The sequence below is a fragment of the Heteronotia binoei genome, chromosome 17 (genome assembly GCF_032191835.1).
Source record: "Heteronotia binoei isolate CCM8104 ecotype False Entrance Well chromosome 17, APGP_CSIRO_Hbin_v1, whole genome shotgun sequence".
Classification (NCBI taxonomy): Eukaryota; Metazoa; Chordata; class Lepidosauria; order Squamata; family Gekkonidae; genus Heteronotia; species Heteronotia binoei.
In genome coordinates this window covers 4422565-4439914 of record NC_083239.1, presented here as the reverse complement: position 1 = coordinate 4439914, position 17350 = coordinate 4422565, and positions in this window count along the sequence as shown.

The following is a 17350-nucleotide window of genomic DNA, read 5'->3' as shown; positions in this document are numbered from 1 at the left end:
CTTGTTTTACAGATTTTGCTTCTAACAAGAAGGTTTTTATAAATTTTGGAAATTATGCTCAGTTGTAACGAACTGGAAAGTTTGCCAGCAACCGTGGAAACATCGTAATTTGGAAGTCAATACAACTTTTTCTATTGAACTAAATTTTCCATCTTCGCTACTCAAAGAGGCAGGCTGTTATTTCTCAAGCTGGGGGTGGGGGCAGCAACCTTTATCTTTATAGGCCCAGGCTGGAAAAGTCAACACTATAGGGAAGTTGCCACACACCTGCCTACTAGCTATAAAATGATTCAGTAAATATTAAGCACTCTAAATTAGCAGTGTCAAACTTCTTTGTTCTGAAGGCTGGAACTGACATAAATGGGACTTTGCCTGGATGGGCCACGTGTTTAATAAAATGTAATGCCAGGTAGTGCACACACAAACTTTAAAAAAGACAGACAAACACAATAAAAAGATTATTTTTAACTTAAAATACAAATACGCTTAAAACAATAACTCTCTTGCTATATTTTATTTACTAAACTTTGGTTACTGATGCCTGAAACTTTCTCTCCCCACCCCCATCGCCCTTAAAAGATGCCTACCTGAAATGGAAAGGCTGGGGAATAGTAGGATTTGGCAATGGAGTTTTTAAAATGCTCTGAGCCTAGGAAAATATGAAATGGCTGGGCATTGCAAGTTCCCCCCCTCCCTCAGGTCTACTCCTAGAGGCTTTAGCTCTCCAGGGTTTCAGGGGTTTTTTACAGGTTGGTTTGAGATAATAATTTTGGTTGTCCTCTTAAGCACTTGTTCTGCACTGGAGCACCACAGAATTTGTAGAACTCTAAATTTTAACTATGGTTGCTTCCAAACCTTCCCCCTTGCCCTTTAAAGATGTCTGCCTAAAATGAAGAGGTGGAAATTAGCTGGATTTGGCAATGCAATTTAAAAAAATAAAACATCAAGAAAAAAGCACAAACATCACAAAAGAAACTAAAAATATAAACTAAAAATATAAAATGTTCTGAGTTCTGAGGAAGACATTAAATGGCTGAACACTGCAAGCTTCCCCCCCCCCCCCCAATCTACTCAGAGTGCCTGTGGTTCTCCAGGTGTAATGTTCCTCTTTGGGTTTGGGTTCCCAGGTTATAGTATTCCTCAGGCACCCATTCTCAGGTCCATCCAGCAGAGACAAGCTGGCTCTAAACATCAACCATTTGCAAGGAGACAACTGAAGCTGTTGGTTTTTGAAGTTAACATGCAAACAGAAACAAACGCTGCACCCAATAGGACAAAACTAAATCATTTAGATACTGGGGATGGGGAGCAGATTGTTCCATTACATACAAAAAGTTGCAAAGAAAATGTGGAGGTTGCAGACTGTGGCCTGACAACCCTGACTTTTTGTCAGGCAATCGTGGCTTTTTGTAAAACAGCAACAAACCAACAGCTTCTCTGTTTCATAGGATTTTCCCCTGTGCTGTTTAGCTCAGGGGTGGCCAGACTGCAGCTCAGGAGCCACATGTGACTCTTTCACACATATTGTGGGGCTCTCAAAGCCCCCACTGCCTTGTCATCTGCCTTGGAGAAAGCATTTCTTTCTTTAACTCACTTCACCGAGTCAAACCAGCCAGCGGCTTGGAGAATGAATTTAAAGTTAAAGTTGCTTTCTTTCCACCTTTCCCTCCCCCGTCTATTTTCCTTCCTTCCGGCTCTCAAACATCTGTGTTCCAGCTCTCAAACATCTGGCATTCATTCTATGTGACTCTTACATTAAATAGGTTGGTCACCCCTGGTTTAGCTGGTCCTCTTCCTGTTCCACGTTTATTTATATAGAGACTGAATTGTTCTGGATAGCAAATGACACCTAAATAGGAGAGGGCTGCCACCTCACCTGGACTTACCTTGTATTAGTACCAACTGCCTAGGATTCAACGGCTTTGGAGAGAGGAAGATACTGCCTATAATAGATGTATTAGCACCACTGTGATTTTACTTAATTGTTTGTTTGTTTTAATATTGGTTACTAATGTTGCCTTTATCTTATGTTGTTAGCCGCCTTGAATCTTTGCAGAATGGGCGGGACAAAAATCTAAATAAATAAATATGCCCTCCACTGTAGAGATCATTTATATCCAGTAATTGGGACTTCATTCTGTCTATGCATGGGAGTCTGGCCGCAAATTTGTAGCTTTCCAAGAAGGAAAGATGTCAGATGTGCAATTAAACCCCAAACACATACCTCAGATATTTAAGTGATTACAGATGCAAACAGCTCTAGCTAGAATGAGACAGAAGGTTTACCATCTAACTCAGGGGTATCAAAAGTGTGGCCCGAGGGCTGGATCAGGCCCCCAAAGGGCTCCTATCAGGCCCATGAGCACCTCACTGTCAACTGCTTCCTTATTCTCTCTCTTGGGGTGCGGTCAGACGTCCAAAAAACCCCGCTACGGGCATGAGTTGAGCCCGCAAGCATGTCGGATTTTACCCTGACGTTCACACATCCACATCTGTGAAGCGTGCTTAGCCCGTGCCCGTTCCACGCTGATGCGCCTTGCTCGCGGATTAATTTGCTACTGCATTTAATCCGGAACAAGACGCTTCCTGAGCGCTTCCTGAGCGCTCTGGAGCATCTGAACGGGCAATCGTTGCTGAGTCGCAGCAGTGCTTCCCGCTTCCAGCTTCCCACCACAAACAAAATGCATATCACTGCGCCATCGAGGGAAGGAACTCGAAAAAATTGCTTATTAGCGGCTGTATTCCTAAACTTAATAAGGGGGGGGCCTTCCGAAACGTGCGTGCCCTGCCTTTTTTTTTTAATATTTTTAGTTTATTGCGTAATAGCGATATATCGAAATCTCGATATGTGAGCATATATGTGAGGCGATCTTTTCCGAAAAGTAGTGCAAACGGAGAAACACATCTCTAGTCTCCGCTGCTGCATTTGTAAGGCGACAGAATTGGGCTTTAAGGAGCTCGGATGGGAAGGAGAGGAACGGATCCATCGCAGCAGCGCAGCAGCTAACAGGACTTGCCCTCCGAGGTGAAGAAAGGCGGGAGGGGGGGGCACAGTGCGGGCTCTGTCTCCAGTGATCTGCCTCTCCCGTGACCGCCGGTAGTCACGACACAGTCGCCGCGACGGAGCAAAAGGAAACCAGGGGAGTTCAGAGCGATTTTGCCGCTCTAAAGACCAGAACACTGGAAGAATTCGAAAGGATAGAACTAAGGACCCTGGAAGATGAGCGGCATGGAAGAGATCTAGTGGGAAGGAGCTGGGAGGGGGGGGCGGGAACCTAGATGTGTGGGGAAGGATCAGGATTCAGAAGGGAAAGATCGGGGCAGGTCGAGACAGCCAAGGCACAGAGCCCCAAACCAACCAACCCCCCCCCCCCAATAATCACACAGGAAAGAAAGGCAACCAAATGAAAACAGTCTCAGGCGGGGGGGGGGTCCGTTCTGAAGAGAGATCTGGGGTCGCCCCTGCCCCCGCTTGCTCCGTAGCCCTGGTGGCCCCGATCCGGCCCCCCGACTCCACCACAGCGACCGCCCCACTCCGCTGAACGCTGCCTTCTCCAACCGGCAGTCAGTCCTGAATCTTTTCTTTTCTTTCTTCCCCTTCCTTCTCCGGAATCGGGTCCTGCCGCTCACACAGACGTGGGTGACCCCCCCCCCCGCCGCCACGAGAAAGGACGGGGCGCACGCAGAACTCTCTCCCTCCCCGCTTTCTCGAGGATTCGCCACCCCCAATGCGCCACCTAAAAAAAAACCCCAGGCAAGCGGAATCCCCGACGGCAAAAAAAACCCTCAAGTTGACATCCTATGGACCGGATCGGGATGGAGCGGGGGGGGGGGGGTAAAGACAAACAAAGCCTCTTCTCTCCCCCCCCCCTCAAATCACACACACAAACACCTCAAGCACCAAAGCGAAACCACGCTAATGTGACAAGGCTATCAGATTTCATTTCGACACAACGATATATCGATATATCGATAGAGCAGCGGGGGAAACAAAAAAAAAAAGGTTTAAATAGCCGGAAACCCCTCTACTGCAAACGCGCATGCGCTCAGCAGAAACACACCCTCTGCAGCACGCAAACCCTCCTGTTAGCACCCAGCACTGCGCCTGCGCTAATGCGGATTGCCGCCATCTGAAAGAAGTTCCGGCGGGCACTGTGTGATTGAGCAGGGGACGGGATCAACACGGCATGCCATAGGAACAGCATCTGTCTGATCGGGAAACAGGATGCGGCGGATTATCTGACATACGAAATAACGGCGCTTTAAAGATGGGTTGCTGATGGATTTAATGTAAGTGTGACCGCACCCTTGCTTCCTTCTGCATCACAGCTTGCTTTGTCAGGCTTGCTCAATCTCACAAGAGCTACAGAGCAAAGCCTCTATTTTCTCCATTGGCTGACCAAAACAAGAAGCAACTTATGTACAAAAGCTCACAATGCCCAGCCATTTCATGTTTTCCCCTGGGTCTTAGGCTTAAAGTATTGACCATGAGATTTTAGCAATGGATATCAATAAATCAAAAGTAGGTTTGCAACTTGCACAAACACACCTGAACAGCAGCATACTCAAGACAGCTACAGCACAGATATTGTCTCCAGATTTTGACACAATAATTCAAAGCAAGAGAAGTCAATTATCAGAGAGTGTTAAAAAAACAAAACATTGCAAGAGTGCTCATCTTTTAAGCATCTTTTAAGTTTTAAAAAAATCTTTGTGTTTGTGTCAATATGTTGCTGAAGACTTTCATGGCTGGAGTCCATTGGTTGCTGTAGATTTTCCAGGCTGTGTGGCCATGGTCTTGGCATTGTGAAACCTGACATTTTGCCAGCAATTGTGTTTGTGTCCTTTATAAAGTTTGTACCTCCACTACCTGGCATTACATTTTATGACACACATGGCTTGGCCCCACGAAGTCCCATTTGTGTAAGATCCAGTCCGCCTAACAAATGAGTTTGACACCCCTAATAACTCCTCTGCTAGATTGTCATAACTAAAAGGTCAAAGACTGGGATAGTCAAAAGGCTAATTTTCAGGGCTTTTTTTGAGCGGGAATGCACAGAACGCAGTTCTGGCTGGATTGGTTTCGGGGGGGTGTGGCCCAATATGCAAATAAATTCCTGCTGGGCTTCTTCTACAAAAAAAGCCCTGCTAATTTGTATTTCTTGTAGTTATTTCTCTCAGGAAGATGACCACCCCATATGGGATGGACTCCCAAGGGGAGATAATAAATTTTCAGGATAGGAGAAAGAAGTTATCTTAGCTCTTAATCATCCACTGACTCCTTGCTCTATCCCTGAAGGATTAAACTTTACATCAGGACTCTATCAAGGAACAATGGGGAGAAGTCCGAACTCTGAGAAATAAGGTCAATGGAGGACTTTTAAATCGAGAACTACTTACCTATCTTAATTCACCATTATTTAAGTATAGACTTAAGGGCATAGAGAAGAGGTGTCAAATGTGTGGCCTGTGGGCCTGATGCAGCCCCTGGAGGGCTCCAATCAGGCCCACCAGCAACTGACTGTTGTCTGTTTCCTTGTCCCTCTCCTGCCTCCTTCCATTGCCATTTGGTGTTTCTTCAGTGCAATGCAGCCCAGCAAAGCAGCCTCTTGCTCATTTCCTCTTCCCCCTCTCTCTTCCTGAAAGGAGGGAGAGGGAGGAGGACCCTCAGCCAATGGAGGAGCTTGGCTCTGTAACTTTGTTGTATGATTGAGAGAGCCTGGCACAGCTAGAGTTCTCTCAATCAAAGAGAAGAGAGAGGAGGCGGGAATGAGCAGGAGGCTGGCTCCTTTGCACAGGAGAAATACAAAAAGCACCTTTAAATAAAGTTTTACTCAAGGTAAGAGCTTTTTGCCTTGCTACTCTCTCTCTCTCTTTCTGTATTTTGTTAAGCTGGTTTTGCCAGGGTACAACTGGGTTCCCTCCCCTGATCCAGTCTTTCTCAGAAGGAAAGCAATGTGGACTATTTCTTTTGCACTGCATCCATGCCCTCCTGAGCCAGTCTCTCTATTATTGTACTGACTCATAGGAATTGTAGTTATTTCTCTGGGGAAGACTACAGTTTTGTAGAGAAACACATAGCCCTCAATCTGTGTCATGGTTGCTTTCTCATGTTCTTGACCAGCACACAAAGCAATTTATGTACAAAAGCTCACAACGCCAATCCATTTCATGTTTTCCCTGGGTCCTAGGGTACTGAGCACCGATTTCAGTGATGAATGTCAATAAATCAAAAGCAGGTTTGCAATTTACAGATAAACACGGATAAACACCTCAACAGCACACTCAAGATTGCTACAACAAAGACACTGTCTCCAGATTTTAACGCAATAATTCAGAGCAAGAGGCGTCAGCTATCAGAGACTGTTAAAACAAAATATTGCAAGCATGTTAATGTTTTAAGCAAAACATATTTAATTGTGTTTGTGCCCTTTAAAAAGCTTCTATCTCTGCTACCTGGCATTACATTTTATGCCACACATGGCCTGGCCTGACAAGGTGTCATTTAGGTCAGATTTGGCCCTCATAAGAAATGAGTTTGACACCCCTGTATGTGTTCTCACCTTTTCTTTTTATTCTTGCTCAGCCCGACGCTTGTATAACTTTCTTATATTTTGAATGCCGAAAGCATGATCCCTGTATCCACACCGTTATCTATTTGGCCTTGTTTTCCAGAGTGGAAAAGGGGAGGAGAAGCAGTGGAGCTCACCATCCGTTGAGTACAACAGCTCAAAAGCATGAAAACATGACAAATCATTACCATAGTAGTTAATGCTACCAAAGAGGATGACATGGCTGTGACAGGGTCTCTCCCTATCTGTCAATCACTTTTATTCATGTTTGGTATGTGTGTGCAGGAGATGATGCACCCCAGGTAGCTGAACTGCTGGGACTGTCTTCAGAACTGATTCACCCACAGTGATGCAGGGAGGGTGATAATCTTCCTGGGATGCAGGCTGGTGGGGAACTTCTGTCTTCTTCAGACTAACTTCTAGGCCGAATAGCTTGGCAGCCTCTGCAAAGCAGGACGCACGCATAGCTGGTCTTGAGGACAAAAGGAGATTGAGGAAGAATCGCACTGCTACAGCACCAACTCCAAATCAGACTTTTCCCTGCAGCCACTGTGGCCGGACCTGCCTGTCCCGCATTGGTCTTGTCAGCCACCAGCGAGCCTGCAGCAGACGTGGACTACTGCACTTTTCTTAAATCTTCGTTCGCGAAGTCAAGCCGAGAGAGAGATATGTGTGCAGGCAACCAATCAGAACCCATGGAAGAAGCCAGACGGGAGCGGGAGGTGAAAAAGAAAAATCTGTTACACTCTCAGCTCTTGTCACATGGCGTCTGAGCATTCATTAGGGTTGCCAGATCTGACTCAGGAAATACCTGGGGACTTTGGGGTGGAGCCTGGAGACTTTGGGGGTGGTGACTAGCAAGGATGTGGCATCACTTTGTGATATGTCCTGTGATGACACTTCCAGGTCAAAGGTCAAGTGATGTCAATTTCCAAGGTCCATCCCTTCTGATGTCACTTCCAGCACACTGCACCAAACCCCTAGCTCTTCCTATGATGTCACTTTCAGGGCACTCCCCCAAACCCACCTTTCTCTGAAGTCACTTATTTCAAAATTCACATTTAAACACACTTCCGTATTTCACTTCCCATCTCCCATCTTTCCCCCATTGAAACTAGCCAAAAATTCCAATATCTGCACCCATAGACAGCTTCAAGAAGGGATTGCATAAAAATATGGAGCAGAGGTCCATCAGTGGCTATTAGCCACAGTGTGTGTGTGTGTGTGTGTGTATTGGCCACTGTGTGATACAGAGTGTTGGACTGGATGGGCCATTGGCCTGATCCAACATGGCTTCTCTTATGTTCACGCATAAAACATAAACCAAATTTCCACCTCACTCACCCATCCACCATGGGTGCTGTGGGGGGGGGGGGGGAGTCTCCAGTCCCCTACACATCCTTCTCAAGCAGATTCTTTTTCTCTCTCTTCAAAAGCCATGTGAAGTTGTGCTGAGGTAGGAAGGAGGGTTAGCCTGCATCCTCCACCCCCCCATAGCTCCAAAGTGCCACATGGGCTTGGGGATGCGCAAAACCACCTACCTAACTGCTTTGGAGCATATGCCCCCCAGGACCTCCTGCCTTCCTGGCTGTGGTGGCCTTCCACTCTATGCCTACCATAGAGCCTAGGAGGAAGGAAATTCTAGAATGTTACCTGCGCTCTAAGCAGGAGATCCCCCACCTCCACTAGGGGGCTGAAAACCCTAGCATTCAGTGCATGAGACTGGCGGGGTGATTATAGACCGGCACTTTGGGCCGACTCAGAGACGCCCTTGAAATTGACCCCCAAAATCCTTCCACACACAAACATCTGCCGCCCGTCCTTGTCCTGTCCTCACCCCGTCCTCTGGCCTCTGCAGTGAGACTCAAAAACCTACCACTTTCAAAGTAGTAGCAAATTTTTGAGCCACACACCAGTCACCTCCTTGGTGCCTGGAAACGGAAGAGCGCAAGTGAGGCATCTTGGTGGCCAAGCCATCCCAAATAGCATCTGGCTTTTAAAAAAAAACTGTTCGGTGCACATATACGCACATGTTTATCTCTACCTGTTGGAGAGAGGTGATAGGGATAAGGAGGTTATAAGAGTATAGGGGTTTCTATAATAATCCTCCCAATATGGTAGTGAAATGAAGGAAGGAGAGGGGGGGGGGGTTGCCAAAGGGAAAAGCCTGTCAGAAATTCAGGCATAAACACATAGAGGGAGATTTTTAGTAAATGGATTTGTTGTCCTAATAGGTTAAAGTGAATCTAAGGGTTAGGAAATCATATAGGCCGGGTATATAGTGGCTATCTGTAATGCATACACACACATCTACCTTTCCCTTTATATACATATGTATTCATATATGGGCAACATTTCTGGTTTCATATATATATGGTAGTGTGATTGCATGCTTTATTATGATATATGTATCAAGGTATTGATTAAGAATGGGTGAGATAGGTTTTTCAGGCTTTCATGGGAAAAGTTTGTCCCAAATGGGGTTCCCAGGGTTTCTGTGAGAAGTTGTTGGTCCCAGATGGGTTTTTTTTTTTTTTTGCCCTTTTGGTTTAGTTTGGGTTCAATGGCTTATCTAGTGCTAATTAGTATTTGGTAATAACAGGTGCTTTTCTTATGTAACAGGGTTTTTGGCCAAAAGATGACGGAATCTGGCTTTTGGGGTCTGATAGAAGGAATCTGGCTTTCTGGGTTCTGATTGGATAGGAGTAAAGGGGGGGCTTCCTGAATTCTGATTGGACAGAAAGGGAAAAGGTGGATATTATAGAAAAGGTATAATTGGGATTATCAAGAAGGGCGTGGTTGGTTAGCCAGTTAGCTAGTTAACTCTGAGTTTAGGAGAAGCCTCCTGAGAAGCAAGACTCCTCCATGTACTTCTGCATAGACCTGAAGCCATACGGGAGGTGAGAATGAAATGCTGTTTGCTATCTTTACCATGGCTTTGCTTTTACTAAATGTAATAGGTTAAGGAACTTGGGCATAGGAAAGGTTATAATCATATAACTGAGAAGCTATTTAACCATGGGTCATGTAACCATACACACCCATGAGTCTATGTAGTCATGTAATCATGTATTCCTGTCAGAATGCTGCAGTAACTAAGATTTAAATAAATTTCCAATATATATTTCAGAACCTGAAATCTGGTGTTTTTGTCCCTGAGGGGTGTTCTTCCCAGAGTATCTGAATAAAGATCCCCTTTTATTATATAGGGGTAGAACCCTGTATACTTTATCTGTTAACAGCCTCCGCCATCAAAGTTGCCCTAGAAAAATGGAGGAACTACCTAGAGGGGGTGCAAGAGCCATTCGAACTATGGACAGACCACAACAATTCAGCAACCCTCATTGCCACTCGCAACCTCAACAATAAACAAGTGCAGTGGGCGGGACTGTTCCGGCGGTTCAATTTCAAGCTAGGGCACTTCCCCAGAAAACTGAACTTCCTGGCAGATGCATTGTCCCGCCTCCCCCAACACGACAGCAGATGGGAGGAGGTTATTGACTCACTGTTCACTCCCTCCCAGCTAAGCGTACTGGTGATCACACACGCACAAAGATGGAAGGAGGAGTAGCCCCCTGATGGGTTTCTAGGAGAACTGAAACAAGCTTTTCTCGACAATTCCCCAGAGGAGGACTTACAATTGACAAAGGCGGGAGATGGGCTCTGGTGCCGAGGGGAGAAACTCTACGTGCCCCCCCCTGCATAAGCAAGTGATCCAAGGGGCGCATGACCCCAAGCTGGGGGTGCATTTTGGGTTCGTAAAGACACTGCATTTGATTCAAAGATAATTCTGGTGGCCGGGGCTGTGCAAGGATGTGGGGGAATATACATCAGGGTGCCTCACCTGTATCTTTTGTGTTTTAAACAATTTATTGGTAGCATATGGTTACAAAGCTTATCTATTTCTTAATTTTTTTCTTTTTTTTCACATTAACCCATATGACATTTCCATCCCCCCTCCCTCCAATGTTGACTTCCCCGAGGTTATAAGTTCAAATCCATACTAAAGGCACTTCTGATTGCTCAAAGTTCCGTATATATATTCTTACAACTAAAAAAATGTCCAATATTTCTTTACTTTCCAAGTTTTCTCCATATATCCTTTAAATTTTCTCCACTCCCTTTTGAATATCTCTAAATCATAGTCTCTTAGTGTTCTGGTTAATTTGTCCATTTCACACCACGATAAAACTTTCATGGTCCATTCCCATTTCTCTGGTATTTTTTCTTGCTTCCAAAGCTGCGCGTACAAAGTCCTAGCAGCTGATAACAGGTACCAAATTAAAGTCCTGTCTTCTTTTGGGTATTTTTCTAATTGTAATCCAAGTAAAAACGTCTCTGCAATTTTCTTAAAATCATAGCCCAAAATTTTGGTGATTTCTTGTTGTATCATCTTCCCCTGGGTGCCTCACCTGTATCATGGCAAAAAAGAGGGGGGGGGTTATCGCCAGGACACTTACAACCTCTCCCCCCGCTTCATGCCCCTGGGAATGCATGTCCATGGATTTTGTAGTGTATCAGTAACAACATGCGCCCCGCGCAGAGGCAACTGGGCTGTCCCAGAAGCCTCCAGCGCAGGGCGCGGAATCACCCGCCAATCAACAGTCGCGGCGGGTAGTTCAACAGGTCAGGATTGGCCTGACCGACCCAGTAGGCTGTACCGGGAATTGTATATAAGCGGGGCCCGGCCCGCGTGCTCCCTCTCTTGCAACGTGCTCCTAATAAACTATGTTGCCCTACTCTCGTCTCCGCTTCGAGTACGTTACACTGGCGACGAAGGTGGGATGTTAGCCTCAGCGGCTACCACGGAGATCTAGGGCAACCACGAGTCCTGACCGCCGCCGCCATGGCCACACAGAACGGAACCACCGGCTACATCGAGACATTCGACCCCGCCAATCCCGAGGGCTGGGAGTCCTACGTGGAGCGGGCCGAGTTCTACCTCAGGGCCAACAAGGTCACCGACGCCGGCACGAAGAGGGACGTTCTCCTGAGCGTCTGCGGGCCAGCCACGTTCGAGATCACCAAGGGTCTCTCGGCTCCCGTCCGCCTCACGGAGAAGTCCTACGAGGAGATCATCAGACTCCTCACCGGCCATTTCTCGCCACAGCCTTCGCGGGTGGCCCGTCGGTTCCTGTTGCACAGAAGGGACCAGGCAGTGGGGGAATCGGCCGCCGACTACCTGGCGGCCCTCCGCAAGATCGCCGGGAACTGCAACTTCCCCCAGCTGGAAGACACCCTGGCCGACCGATTTACGTGGGGCCTCCGCGACGAGAGGCTCCAGCAGAAGCTCTTCGCCAAAGAAGAGCTCACCCTCCAGAGTGCCTTCAGCGAGGCGGTGGCGTTCGAGAGGACCTCCAGGACCTTCCCCAAGGCCCGGACAGAAGCCGCCCACCACGAGGAGCTGGACCACGACTGCCCAGAGGAGGAAGAAGCCCACCAGCTGCGCCGCCCAGCCGGGCCACCCAGCAGAGCCGCCCAACGCCCCCGAGCGGCCGAACGACCCCCAGCGACGGAGAGGGTTCCGCACACCAAGTGCGCCAGCTGCGGCGACCTCCACGACAGGCGGGACTGCCGGTACCGGACCTGGGACTGCCGGAGCTGCGGAAAAACGGGTCACATTGCGAGGGCTTGCCGAGCCAAGCCCAACCGCCGGAGGCCGACCATGCATCACGAGTCGGCGGAGTTCCACTCCACGGACTCCACGTCCCTGCAGGTACTGAACTTGCCCCTCTCCACCCCCGATAAAATCAAAATGGCGGTCCTCATCGAAGGGAACCCCTGCCAAATGGAAGTGGACTCTGGTTCCTCCATCTCCATTATAGCGGAGGAAACCCTGAGGAAGCTGTGTCCCCCCCAGCGGCTGCAACTAAGGCCGGCGAACTTCATACTCCGGGACTTTCAGAAGAATCCGGTGCAAATCGCAGGGTGGGCGCGGGTGCAAGTCGAGCGGGGGTCCTTCTACGGCCCGCTGGACATCCTGGTGGTAAAGCGCCAGCTTACCACCCTGCTAGGACTGGCGTGGTTCAAACCCTTGGGGATCCGGTTGGAAGGGGTGGGGCAAACCCTAACACCCAGGGGGTTCGGGGAGATATGCCAAGAGTTCCCGGACATGTTCGATGGTTCTCTAGGGAGCTACAAAGGGCCGGCCATCTCCCTACCGCTAGACCCCACGGTCAGGCCGATTCGGCTCAAGGCGAGGAGGGTCCCGTTCGCTTTAAAGCCAAAAATAGAGGCCGAACTAGACCGCCTCACAGCCCAGGGAGTCCTGGAGCCCGTGGACTACGCCACCTGGGAGACCCCCATCGTAACCCCTATCAAGCCAAACGGGGAGGTGCGGATCTGTGCAGACTATAAATGCACGATAAACAGGGCACTGCAGGATAACCCCTACCCAGTGCCGGTGGTGAGCCACGTTCTGGCTGCCCTAGTGGGGTCCAAGATCTTCGGGAAGCTGGACCTGGCACAGGCCTACCAACAGCTCCCAGTAGATGCTAAGACGGCGGAAGCCCAAACTATAGTGACACACAGGGGACCCTTCCGGGTGAAGAGGCTTCAATTCGGGGTTAGCGTCGCTCCCGGGATCTTCCAGAGTATAATGGACGCTCTCCTGAAAGGGATCCCCGGAGTCCAGCTGTTTTTTGATGACGTGCTAGTCGCCGCCCCGGACCCCGAAGAATTCGGCAACCGCCTAAGAGAGGTACTCCGCCGGTTCCAGGCAGCGGGGCTCAAAGTCAAGAGGGAGAAATGCCTGCTGGGGGTCCCACGGGTGGAGTTCCTGGGGTTCGCCGTAGACGCAGCGGGAATCCACCCAACGGAAGAAAAGACCCGAGCCATTGTGAAAGCGCCAGCCCCCACCTGCAAAGCGGAGCTACAAAGATTCTTGGGGGTGCTTAACTTTTACCATTCATTCCTCCCCCACAAGGCGGCCCTAGCAGAGCCCCTGCACCGCCTGCTGGAAAAAAAAGCCCCTTGGGTTTGGGGCAAACGCCAAGCAGCCGCGTTTCAGGCAGTCAAGGATGTTTTGTTGTCTAATGCGGTGCTCCACCATTTTGACGAGGGCCTCCCCGTCATCCTGGCTTGCGATGCGTCGCCATACGGGGTGGGAGCAGTCCTGGGGCACCAACTCCCCGACGGGAGGGAGGTACCGGTCGCATACTACTCCCGCACACTGACACCAGCCGAGCGCAACTACGCACAAATAGACAAGGAGGCTCTGGCAATCGTGGCGGGGGTCCACAAGTTCCATGAATACCTGTATGGGCGGAGGTTCACCATTGCTACGGACCACAAGCCCCTCTTAGGTCTGCTGGCCCCCGACCGTCAAACCCCCCAAATACTGTCGCAGCGCGTGTTGAGGTGGAACCAATTCCTCAACTCCTACACTTACACACTGGTACACAGGGCCGGCAAGGCTATGGGTCACGCGGACGCACTCAGCCGCTTGCCGCTTCCGGAAACGGGTCCGGACCCCGCCCCCGCACACCAGGTCATGCTAATAGAGAGCCTCCCGGAGCCGCCCCTACACGCAGCGGAGGTCGCCAAGGCCACCCAGAAACACAAGACACTAGCACGGGTGCTCGACTGGGTGGTGAGGGGCTGGCCGGAGGGGAACATGGGGGAAGAATTCAAGCCATATAAGACCAGGAGGGAGGAACTAGCAGCCCACAAGGGGTGCCTGTTATGGGGAAGTAGGGTGGTGATTCCGCCCCCGCTGCAAAAGCGTGTCCTAGAATCCTTACATGAGACCCATCCCGGCATAGTCCGAATGAAGGCCTTGGCCAGAAGCTACGTCTGGTGGCCGGGGATGGATGGGGAGATAGAGAGCTGGGTCCAACGGTGCCAAACGTGTCAAGAGTCGCGGCCCGAGCCTCCCAGCGCCCCCGCCACTAGGTGGGAGTCAACCCGGAAACCATGGTCGAGACTCCACCTCGATTTCGCGGGGCCATTCCAGGGGCAGATCTTCATGATAATAGTGGACGCCTACACCAAGTGGTTGGAGGTCATCCCCGTAGGGTCCACCTCATCCGCCGCCGCAATCCGAGCGCTGCGCAGGGTCTTATGCACACACGGTATCCCGGACACCATAGTCTCAGACAACGGGACCGCGTTCACGTCTGCAGACTTCCAGGCGTTCCTCCACAGATACCTGATTAGGCACATAAGATCTGCCCCCTTCCACCCAGCCACCAACGGCCAGGCAGAGCGGATGGTCCGCACCACGAAAGAAGCCCTGGGCCGAATTGTGCAGGGTGACTGGGACCACCGATTAGCGGCATTCCTTTTCGACACCCCCAACCCGGTCACTGGGGTGAGCCCGGCAGAGCTCCTAATGGGACGCAAGCTGACAACCCGACTGGACAGGCTACACCCCGACCGGGCGTCAGACACCCGCGAGAGCCCCGAGGTTCGGGACGCAGTCAGGGGGTTCTTTGCGGGCGACCCAGTTTACGCCCGGAACTATGCAAGGGGGCCTGATTGGGTGGCGGGCCGAGTGCTACGAGTGACGGGGTCCCGCCACTATGATATATCAACTGAAGGGGGCCAGGTATTATGGCGGCACATAGACCAGTTGCGCCGCCGCACGCTACCGGAGGAGCCGGCGGACACAGAAGAGGCGTGGTCCGGGGAGGGGCCAACCGAGAGCCGACCTGAGGACGAGGCCCCAACGCCCATCACGCCGACGCAGGGAACACCAGAACGGTCTGAGCCCGAAAGACCCACTGAGCCAGCCCCGCCGCCTCCGGCCACACCACGGGCCGCCGAAGCACCAACCGCGGAAGCAGCGCCTCCCCCTCCGGACCTCCCTAGACGGTCCACCCGGGAGCGCCGACCTCCCGCGTATCTCAAGGACTATGTTCCTTAACTAGGGGGGGAGGGGTGTAGTGTATCAGTAACAACATGCGCCCCGCGCAGAGGCAACTGGGCTGTCCCAGAAGCCTCCAGCGCAGGGCGCGGAATCACCCGCCAATCAACAGTCGCGGCGGGTAGTTCAACAGGTCAGGATTGGCCTGACCGACCCAGTAGGCTGTACAGGAATTGTATATAAGCGGGGCCCGGCCCGCGTGCTCCCTCTCTTGCAACGTGCTCCTAATAAACTATGTTGCCCTACTCTCGTCTCCGCTTCGAGTACGTTACAGATTTTATAACTGATTTGCCTCCCTTCATGGGGAAGACAGTGATCTGGGTCGTTGTGGACACTTTTTCTAAACAGGCTCACTTTGTACCTTGTAAACAACTCCCCAAGGCCAAGCAACTGGCTCAATTGCTTATCCAACACATCTTTCGGCTACATGCTTTCCCCACTAAGGTGGTTTCTGACCGCGGCCCACAATTCCTCCATAGTTGCCAAATTTTGGTCGCATCTGTGTGAACTGGCAGAGATGGAGCAAGGGCTCAGCTCTACCTACCACACACAGACGGATGGACAGATGGAACGCACCAACACAGTGCTCGAGCAGTTCTTACGCTGCTATACGTCCTTCCAGCAGGACAACTGGGTAGCACTGCTGCCCTTTGCAGAGTATGCTTACAACAACAGTGTGAATAGCGCCACCGAAGTGAGCTCCTTCCAAGCGGTATATGGATATGAGAGCAAACCATTCCCTGAACTCGCCCAACTCAAGGTTTGGCAGTTATCAGCAAACAACTGCAGAGGGCACAAGAAGCCTACAAAACCCAATATGATAAAAAACACTCTGAACTTTGGGACTTAGCAGTGGGAGACAAGGTGTACATTTCAACCAAACACAAGGTGTACATTTCAACCAACCTAATGCACAGAACTGTATAAAGTTGGAGATGAAATATGTAGGACCTTTTCCAATCAAAAGAATTATAAATAAGGTAACTGTTGAACTGGAACTGCCAAAAAACCTTAAACATATCCACCCTTGTTTCCACACCAGCTACTTGAAGGAGGAGCCTGGACCCTCACCTTGGCACCCCCAGATGGAACCACCACCCCCGACTCTGGTTCGTGGTCAGATTCATCATGAAGTGCAGGAAATTCTCGATGCCAAGAGCAAACATGGTGAACTGTTTTATCTCATCAAATGGACTCATTTCCCATTAAGTCAAGCTGAATGAGTCAGCTCCAAAGATACAAACTGTAAAGCTCTAATTAAAGACTTTTACAGCAAACATCCCAATAAGCCCGGGGGGAAGGGACCTTAGGGGGGACAGAATGCCAAGAGTCACTCCCATTTTGTTCCTCTTGTCATATGTATCCAATTATACAATGCTATGCTTGCGCTAGCTATGCTGCTTTTGATTTAGCCCGTTGCTTGCTGCTTATCTGAAGGGAGGATGGTATGTCTGGGAGCTGGTTACTTGCTATGAAACCAAGGCTGAGATCTGGAGGAGATGTGACCCAGGAACTGATAACGACACCTGTGGTGATGAGAGCTTAATAGAAACCCCATGCAAAACCCCCGCTTTAGCTTGGTGCGCTTTGGCTTGAATTATAATGGCCAGGGCAAAGGTTTATAAGTTGGAGGGACCGGCGGGAAGGTCAGTTCCAACAATGCATGTGTATGCCCATGAAGCTGGAACTCCACTTGTCTTTTCCTTGGCTCTGGGTCTGACAGCAGGGGGGGGGCAGCCTGGGGTGGCAAAAACCACAGTCCGTGGAAAAACTGTCTTCCATGAAACCAGTCCCTTGTGCCAAAAAGGTTGGGAGCCACTGATCTACAAAGTTACTTAGAAAAATTATTCGAGACTGTAGTGTATAATTCATTGAAACTAGAATCCTAGGATAGATTTTTGTAGTGAATGTG